Genomic DNA, 10,660 nt, shown 5'->3' on the forward strand with positions numbered 1-10,660 from the left:
ATCAAAATTGAAAAATATTAGTATTCATAAGATCAAAATCATTGATGACCAAAATTATAATATATATGTAATGAATGTATATTGTAATAAAAATAAATATTCAGAGTTGTTGTTCAAATAAACTCAATTATTTGGTTTTCAGAAATTTAATATTCATAAATTTACTATAAATAATTATGGTTACTGAACTGCTGAAGTAAAGTAGGCTCGTGTATATATATATGTATATATCTATACCCAACAATTTGGAATATAGTATGATGTGCTCATACAATAAATCTTAAAAATCCAATAGTTAATAAAGAATAAAATAGAACATCCGGGTATCCAATTATTGTAGATAAAATACCAAATAAAAAAAATTTAAGTTCCAATATCTTTATAATTAGTTTAAAAAATTCATTTCATAGATAAAATGGCTGATGATAGGTTAGGTACCATTTTACAGTTATTTTATAGACATTCTAACTTAAAATTTGAACAGAATTAAATATTAAAAAAGGCATGACAGTTTTACTTATTTTATGCTAGTATTAAAATATTATTTGTGGGTACGCTTGACACTTTTAAAGTATGTTATTATATTTTAAACACCCAATGATTATTTAAAATGCAATGTTATAGGCAAAAATTAATTCAATCTACTATAATATGATTAACTGTAAAATAACTTAATAGCAACATAAATACATCACAAAATATACCTAGGCACTATTGCCTATTGGTAATACAGGCTGACACACAGTTTTTATTCAGAATTGTTATTTGTATGCATGATTTTAGATCAATGAAATCCAATTTCATACATCCATTACAGTGACCCAAAACACAATACCTGCATAATTAAACAAAAAATGTCATACAACTTCAAATTAATTGGAAAACATTGTTATTTAATGGCCTCAATCAAATTTATTATTTATTATAAGTGAATGAGAATTTTACTAATTTATACATTTGTAATTAATTATTTTAATTTATAGTTGTTGTCAATATGTTTCGGCCATGGGAGGACACTAACACCCAACCAAAAATTGGAGAAAAATCTTTAGAGCCAGTTAATTTAAGTGCTGTGTTGCTATATTTGTTAGGCCATGGATACCCTAATAATATACAACATAAAAAAGAAAAATACAATTTTAGAAGACAGACAAAATCATTCTATGTGGATAATGGTACTCTGTATCATAAAAAACATTGTACACCCGTGTAATATTGAATGATGAAGAAAGGATGAATATACTGAAAATGGTTCATGAAGGTTCCCCTGAGTCTGAAGAAGCAGTTGCACTTTTCAGTCATCGTGGTAGGGATGCAACACTTAATCTATTAAACCAGCGGTATTATTGGCCTTCGATGACTTTGGATACAAAGCAATATATTAAGGAATGTAATATTTGTCAACGTGTCAATCCAGCTACACTAAAAGTGGTACCTGAACTACACCCAGTTCCTGTTCCAAAAATGGTATATTATTTTTAACTAATTGTTGAAATTATTAAACTATTTAGTAATTACCTAATAAAATATTATATTATTTAGGTTTTCAAGCAAATTGGCATCGACTTAATTACATTGCCAGAAATTAGTGGATATCGATATGCAGCAGTTGCCATTGACTATTTTAGTAAATGGTGTGAAGCGCGGCCATTGTCCGATAAAAGAGCAACTTCTGTAGCTCATTTTATTTATGATGAAATAATTTGTCGGCATGGCTGTCCAAAAATTGAAATTAACGACCAGGGTCGGGAATTTTATAATAATTTATGCGATGAATTGTTCAAATTGACCGGAACTATTCATAAAGTAACTTCTCCGTAACATCCACAAGCGAATGGTCTAGTTGAACGATTCAATCGCACAATTAAAAATTATTTTCTCAAAGTATATTAACTCTTTTAGTATGATAAACATTAAATAATATATTAAAGTTACAATAACCCCAATTTTAGATACACAATGAAAATAAAATTGAATGGCCTAACGTTTTACAAGGTGTTCTATTTGCATACCGGTCAGTACCACACACCTCAACCAAATATTCACCATTTTTTGTACTATACCAGAGGGAACCAGTTCTTCCAGTAGACATAAAACATTCCCTAAATGAGGATGGTATAATCGAGGGAAATGTTTTCACAGGAGAATTTAACGAAGACAAGTTTAAAGAAACTTTGCAGTGTGTGCTGTCAATTAGACATCATATTTATATTATTTTATTTAACTACAGCCTAATTAATATTTTGATATTAGATAAAAATATTTAATATAATACAAAAGACAAAAGAACAATAGTACTTTCCCCTTATATTATTGATTTATGTTAATTTAATATTAAAACTAATTTGGAGGTCCGTTCCAAAATATATTTGTTAACTAACCGTTGGAAGTTTGATTATAAATTAAAATATTAATTCTTCTGTTGTTCATATTTTGCAGGGATAGGAACCGTAATTGAACTGGTTTTTGGAAACCGGTTTTACACGAAAAAAAATTGAAAACCGAAACCGTTACTGAACCTAAACCGAAAAGTTAAAAAACCGCAATTAAAACCGAAACCAAAAAAATATCATAAAAAAAAAAAAATATTAAAAAATCAAAATGTTCAAAATCACAACTGCCAACTTAGTAAAGTAAAAATCCCAGCAATCTATCCAGCAGTGTGACGGAAACCTATAAACAAAAAATGTCTCGATAAATTCCGAGATTATGGGCCAGTTGTACCGTCTACGGTTAAACTACGATAAGGCTTAATCAGCTGATAACAAATATTTAACCGGGCAAAATCGGCCGATTAAACTCCGGTTAACTTTAATCAGAGATGGTACAACTAGCCCTAAGTGTTACACGGTGGGTGTATGTTGAAATAGCCACTTAAACTGAATAAATCTCCCTGTAAAAAAGACGCTACGAACATACAATTATATACTATTGATGTAATTAAATTCCCAAGTTCAAATTATTTCTAATTCAATATTATAGTTAATATTAGCTAATAATAATAAATCATTAATATTATTTAGTTATCCAAGCTTTAAAGAATAAAAATTAATATTCGTTTAATAAATTCGTAGGTACTAAGTAGGTACTATAATAAGTTTCTTATTATTTGCAAAATCTTAACCAAAACCAGTTTCTGTGTGTTACTCAGTGGGGGTATGCAGAAATGGCCACTTTAAATGATGGAATCCTCCTGTAAAAAACTTGCTGTGATTTGTGAACATATATTACCCTTTTTTTAGATTATGTGTTAGACGGTGGGGTATGTAGAAATGGCCACTTAAACTGAAGAATCCTACTTGTAAAAAAGGTGCTGCGAAAATACGTCATTACACTTTTTGAGATAATGTGTTACACGGTGGGTGTATATAGAAATATCCCCTTAACTGAATAAATCTCCCTGTAAAAAAGACGCTACGAACATAAAAATATACAAATATATACTATTGATGTAATTAAATTCCCAAGTTCAAATTATTTCTAATTCAATATTATTGTTAATAATATGTAATAAAAATAAATTATTAATATTATTTAGTTAATAGTTACCTATCTAAGCTTTAAACAATAAAACATTGATATTCATTAAATAATTGCGTAGGTACTACCTATAATTATAAGTTTCTTATGATTTGCAAAATCTTGAAACCAGAACAAGTTTCTGTGTGTTACACGTTGGGGTATGTATAAATGGCTACTTAAACCGATGAAATATCCCTGTAAAAAACTTGCTGTGAACATACATTACACTTTTTTAGATTATGTGTTAGACGGTGGGTGTATGTAGAAATAGCCGCTTAAACTGAATAAATCTCCCTGTACAAATATACACTACTGATGAAATAAATAAAAAATATTCCTCGTAACGAGCTACAAAAATTGTGTATTTTGGATTGGTCTAAAACTTGATATTTAGGATTTTGATACATCGATGTATCGGTCTGTTTTTAAAAAATCTTAGAATCTAAGTCTAAAGGTTTTTAAAATTCAAAAATGTCTTATTTTAAACTTGTTTGAAAAAAACCAAATAATAATTATATAGGAATAGGTACAATAATATACATATAAATGTCTAAATCTTGTACTATCTTGTACTCATGTGGTTATGTGGTTTCATAAAGACTGAAGTCTGAAGATCCAATAGTATTTGTTTAAATTTTAAAGCCTGGTATGACATTTCAAAACTTTTAACTGATTATTAATTGTATTTATTTTTCATGTTGTATTAATTATTTTTATTGATCTATGATCTATAATATTGCAATCACAATGTGAAAAATTTAAATTAAATAATTTATTTCATTATCCACGATTTTAGATTTACTTTAGGTATATAAAAGGTAGATTTATTTTCCAATATAACCAACTGGAATTTCAGTTTTTGACTCGAAGGGCTTTACATATTTAATTGAAACAGACCCATGAGTGGCTTTTCCCCAGTGGCGTAGCAAGATGGGAAAGGGCTCCAGGGCTGTAAATAAACCAGCCCTCCACCTTGACGAATATTATCTTTGTGAAAATTCAAAATATACACGTTATATTTTGGGGCTCCAGCCCCCAAGGCACTGCCAAACGTTTACCTATGATAGCTATGCTACTGTTCTTACCCCACACCACATGGGACCCCCTTTAAAACTGCCACTGTTCTTATATATATACTATAATTGTAACCGTCAATTTGAAATTGCAAATGTATAAAAAAACACTTTTATCGAGTACCCAGTTACGTATCCACTATCCAGGGGCGGCTAAGGGGGCTATGCCCCCCCCCCCCCAATTGACGGTGTGGACCTTAGAATTTTATCAAGATGAATAAAAAAATAAAAAGTGTAAATAAAAGACATATTGTATTTGTATACTTAGCCCCACCCCATACAAAATTTCTGGCTACGCCACTGCAAGTACCTATGACCTATATAAACTACATTCTATTTTTTTTATAGATAAATCTAAATGTTATTAATAATGTATAATAATTAGTAATTAGGTCCTAATTTGTAATACTATTATTAAACCTGTATTATTATTTTATATTGATGAATCCAATCTATACTATGGAAAACACGTTAATTAAAACGTGGTTCAAACTTTATAAAATAATTTTTTCAAACATCGTTTATTGTAAAGCACTAAAGCCCCGTTCACACGATCAAATAATTTATAGATTAGATAATTAATGAAAGATTTAATACTTCAATTAAAATCCAAAATTATGGAGGGGCTAAATTTAATATTTAATTAAATGTGCTAAGCCCCTCCAAGTCTCCCAAAAATTGCGCCTATGAATATAACAGAATAATTTGACCTCAATTGAAAATTTGGTTAATTAAAATAAATAATCTACGAGAACTTTCTTCAGTAAAAAAAAGGACTGGTAAGAAATAATGGTAAGTACCTACCTATTAATTTAATATTATTTTTTTATTCATTATGTAATTTTAAAATAAAATCTGACTAAAATATCATATTTTCATTACAAACCGGGTTTTATTTAACAGTCAAATTACCCGAATAAATGTATATTTAACCGTAACTAGATAAGTTCATTATCCCGAATCATCCGAATTTTCTTTCAACGCCCAAAACCCAAATAATTACGGCGTAAAGCTCTGCTATTAAGTTATACGTAATAACTAATAAGAAGAATTAAAAAATGTTATTTTAGTCGATTTTGACGAACGTCTGGATAGCCAAAGTGCATTTGACAACCATTGACGTCCCATAATCCGTTTGATGAACATCATTTTATTATTTTTCATATTTTTCTGTTTAAAAGTTCCATTTTATTTTCAATATGGGTCGTAAAATTACTAACCCGGTGGAAAAAATGTTTTTTTTGTACAATATATCGACAAATTCTTGTATATGCCAAGTAAGTAAATGTGTGACGTCCATAAAAGGCCGACATAGCGCTACACTTGAAAGGCATGTACAAAGATTACACCCAAAACAATACGAAGAACTTCAAGGTAAGTAAATTAAAATGTATTTTATTTATTTATTTTAAATGTATTTAGTATATTTACAAACAAACAGTAATACATACAAATATACAGTACTTATATATAACAATAATGATTATTAAAAATTAGAAATATTACTATGTTTGTGGTACAAAAAATGGTGCTTTATTATTTTTATAATTTATAGAAAGGAAAAAAATGTCAAGTGAGGTGGAAACTCCCGAAAATGAAGACCCTACTTCTTCCTCCACAGTAACAAAAAAAGTGAGATATTTTAAAATAAATAATAGGTAATTCTTCATAAAAGCAAAATTCAAACTAATTATTAAAAACATTTAAAATTGGAAAATTGGTGTTGTATAATAAATATAAATATTTAACATATTTATATAGGTATTAGGTACATATTACAATAATTATGAGTTAAGCCTTAGAAGAACTAAAAATTAATTTCTATACCTAAATCATTTCCATATTTGCAATGTTTGCGTATTATTTGTTATTAAGTTTTAATTTGAAATTATAGAAACAGGCTTCAATAAATACCATGAAAAATTTTAATCTAACAACCGTAAAAAAGACAATACGAGTTAACATGGAGTACCAAGATTTGTTGGACGGTTGCACTGAGATGGTTACTAATAATGGCAGACCATTTTGTGCAGTTGATGATTCAGGTTTCAGAAAAATTATCAATCCTCTGTCAATACAATTTTGACCTGGTAAGTTTACTTGTACTTTTTATGTCTTCTTCTTCATACCAAATACCTACCAAAATTAAATTTTAATAAATCTTTTATATTTAAGAATACACTATTAACGTGAAAAATGTAAAGGAGAATATTATAATAAAAGGGAACCTAATTATAAAAAATATAAGCGAGGAAGTAAAGGGAAAACTTCTCAGCTTAAAATTAGATTGTGTAACTCGGCAAAACCGTTCGATACTAGGGATCAATGTCCAGTATATGGACAATAATGATTAGGTGGTTCTGAAGACTTTGGCGATGACACAAATCGATGTTAAGCATACTTCGGAAAATTTAAAACATGCGGTATTTAATTATTATTAACTGCAATTACATATTTGCTATTTATTTCATTGTAAAACTATTATTTTTAGGTCTGTGAAGTTTAAAAAAAATTTAATATTTCCAAAAATCAAATTTTTTCAATTACTTGTGACAACGCAAATAATTTGATTAAACTAACAAGAATTTTGAGAGAACCTGATGCAACTGATTTTACTTACAGCGAATCTGATGATGGTGAATCTGATATGGATAATGTTAATGTTGATGCCAACGATGTTACAAACAGTAATTACATGGTTTTGTATTTTTAATTCACTATTCTTTAATATAACTTAAGTATAATATTTAAATAATAGGTGAACCAGATAGCTCACAGGAAATGGAAACATCTATTTTGGAAGATGTCATGTTAGAAACTTGCACCCGACCTTGAGCCACTAACCAAGTGCATTCGCTATAGTGCACACACAGTTCAGTGCTGTGTTATTGATGCGTTGAAATTAGAGTCAGTACAAGCTATACTGAAAAAAGTTAAAGGTGTAAGTTAAAAATCGGGCATTGTGAGTTAAATAGTTAATTGGATTTATATAATATATTCTATTATAGTATTATTGTATAAATTAATTAATTTTCTAGGTCAAAGCATTAAAACCTGTAAAGATAGCTACAATGGAATTACAGGGACGATCAGTAAATCTGAGGACTTTTTATTCAGTTTGGTGTAAGCTTAGGGAGTCACTGGTTATAGTTACATCGGATTTAGCAACGAGTGTGTTAAATGAGATGAATAAAAGACACAGTAAGCTGTTTGACAATATTTTAATATACTGTGGTATGTATAATATATTAGTATATACTGATTTAAATTTGAATGATAATTAGATACATACCTAACTCAAATTGTATTTTTACTATTGAAGCTATGTATCTGGATCCAAGCTACCAAGGTATTTTGACAGTGGATGCCAAACAGCAGGCCAAACTGCATTTGGCAAAAACTTGGAAATTATTAGGCCATTTGAACACCCATGTTATACCAGCTAATATTGAAATTGAGACAGTAAATAATCCAAATCTGTCCGATGATGATATGGATGTAACAGATAGGTTTGAATCGTTTTTGAGGAGTCACTCGTCAACACCGACTGCAACTACAAGTATTCCTTCTGTTCCATCCATTGAAACATTACTAGAACAATATGACCGGGTACCATACCAATGATATAAATTAGATATTATGGAGTATTGGACCACTAAGAAACATATTATGCCAGAGCTATATGAGCTTTCAAAAGTTGTAATGGCTATTCCTGCTACTCAGGTATAATATTAATATTGATTAATTTTATTAATATAATATAACCTATAAAAAAGATTTCTCTCCACATCTTTCCCTCTCATGCTATTTTTATAATTATATATTGATTATTCTTTTCACCTCACTAAATGTACTGTAGATAGTAACTACTTTTGTATTCCAGGTGTCTGTGGAAAGGTGTTTTTCAGGGTTGAAGTTTATTCTGTCTGATCTCCGTTCAACTATGTCAAAAGATTTGGTTGAACATATCATGGTAATACGAGGCAACAATAAATTATAGTATAAGCAACTATAAAATAAACAGCAAAGTGTAATTAAAAGGTTACTTTAATATAAATAATTAATATAATAAAAATATAGTCTTACTTATTTTTATGGTATTTGTTCATTATCCTTCTCTTGTGTTCGATGGTAATTAATTTAATAAAGGTCATAAAGCCATAAAGGTACATCATAAAGTGATAACTATGGCTATTTAATATTTTTTGACAATATTTTTTAAGACACTGGTAAATCACTGAATATTTTAAAATAAAAAATAAAATATAATAGATTATATAAGTATGTATATTTTGATGTTAGATATTAGGATACTCCTGACTCTTGAGTTTTGATTCCATAGAAACATAGACTATAGAGTAATACGACTCTAACTTGATGACAAGTCTTGAGTAGGTGAGTAATATATTATCATATTAACATTTTTTATATTTATATAACATTATAACATCTTAGATTATAATATACAATGGATGGCGCCAAAACAAATTACTAATTAGCGACAAGTCTCTGTTGAAATGACTTATCTGCACATGCGTAAGTATACTCGTTAGTCGTTACACATGTATCCCTCGTTATCACTTGTATCACTATTAATAGTAGTCTGATAATATTAGAGGTGACTGGTGAGTCTTGATTTCGATCACGATTATCAGCTATAATTTCTTATCACATAGCCAAATTCTTATCATGGGCCTGGCTGGCGGCTGCCATCACCAATCTCCATAGTCTATTGTTCTATGGTATAAGGTATATGGCCATCACAGATAACATAATACCAACCTTAAGGAGATTACAAATTAATAATTCAAAATTTTTAAAAATTTTTTTTCGAAAAACCGTTTTACAAAACCGAAACCGAAATTTCTAAAACCGCTAACCGTTACATAAACCGAAAACCGTAAAACCGAAACCGAAACCGTAACCGTTAACAGAACCGATACAAATTGATACGGTTCCTGCCCCTGATATTTTGTAAAATGTCTATACCTTAGATGGTATATATAAGTTAGTAATGGTTTTAACATGAGTTGGTTGTTGGTACCTTTCAGAACTTCAGAAGGCATTTTTAAATTGTCTCTTTTTAATATTATCATAAAATCCAAACAAATTAAAAAAAAAAATCAGATTAACTTTTGAGAGATACCTACTTATTATTATAACATAATACTCCCAATCTAAATTAATTAGTCCTAATTTTGACAACAGACAATGTATTCTAAAATTATGGTGACATAAAAGTTATTTAATGATTTGATATGATGTAGGTATACCAACATACATAATAGTTAACTTTTTCAATGTTTAGACAAACTTCAAGAAAATGTGTCAGAAAACATTCAGCAAGCCCAGAGTTTACAGAAAATATCGTATGCTAAAAGACACCCTCGTGCGGACAGTGTCTTTAAAGTTGAAGATAAAGTTTTATTAAAAAATCTGAGGCGTGAAGACCGAAAAGGAGGACGGGCACTAATACCATGGATTGGTCCCTATACAATTCACAAAATTATTAATGACAATTCATGTATATTGAAAAATGGAGATAAAATTCTGAAAACCAAACATTTACTTAAAAACATCAAACTATATCATGAACGAAAACCAACGAATAGTAGGACTTCAGAAACAAGTATGGATGTTGAGTGTGAACAGACTTTACAAATGCAGGACTAAGGAAGATATTTTAATCCAGTTGGAAAACGCTGGCAACAGACCAAGTGTAGGGCACTTAAACTTGATTTTAAGCAAAGTTTGGAGACTGAGTTGAAAATTAAGATTTTGAATCATCCGTGTGCGATACAAAATATTATTGGCGATGGAAATTGTCTTTTCAGAGCTCTTTCTTATGCTGTAACTGGTACCGAAGAACAGCATTTATTCATTAGACAAAACATAGCCACTGTAATATAAACAATTAATGATTAACAATGATTTAACTGTTAATAATAAATAATCTTGTTTATTTTAGATTGTAAATACCAATCAAAAAATAATGCGATATGTGGGTGGAGAAGAACAACTGCAATCTTATAGATTGCAAGTATACATCCATTAATACAACTTAT

The sequence above is a fragment of the Acyrthosiphon pisum genome, chromosome X (genome assembly GCF_005508785.2).
Source record: "Acyrthosiphon pisum isolate AL4f chromosome X, pea_aphid_22Mar2018_4r6ur, whole genome shotgun sequence".
Classification (NCBI taxonomy): Eukaryota; Metazoa; Arthropoda; class Insecta; order Hemiptera; family Aphididae; genus Acyrthosiphon; species Acyrthosiphon pisum.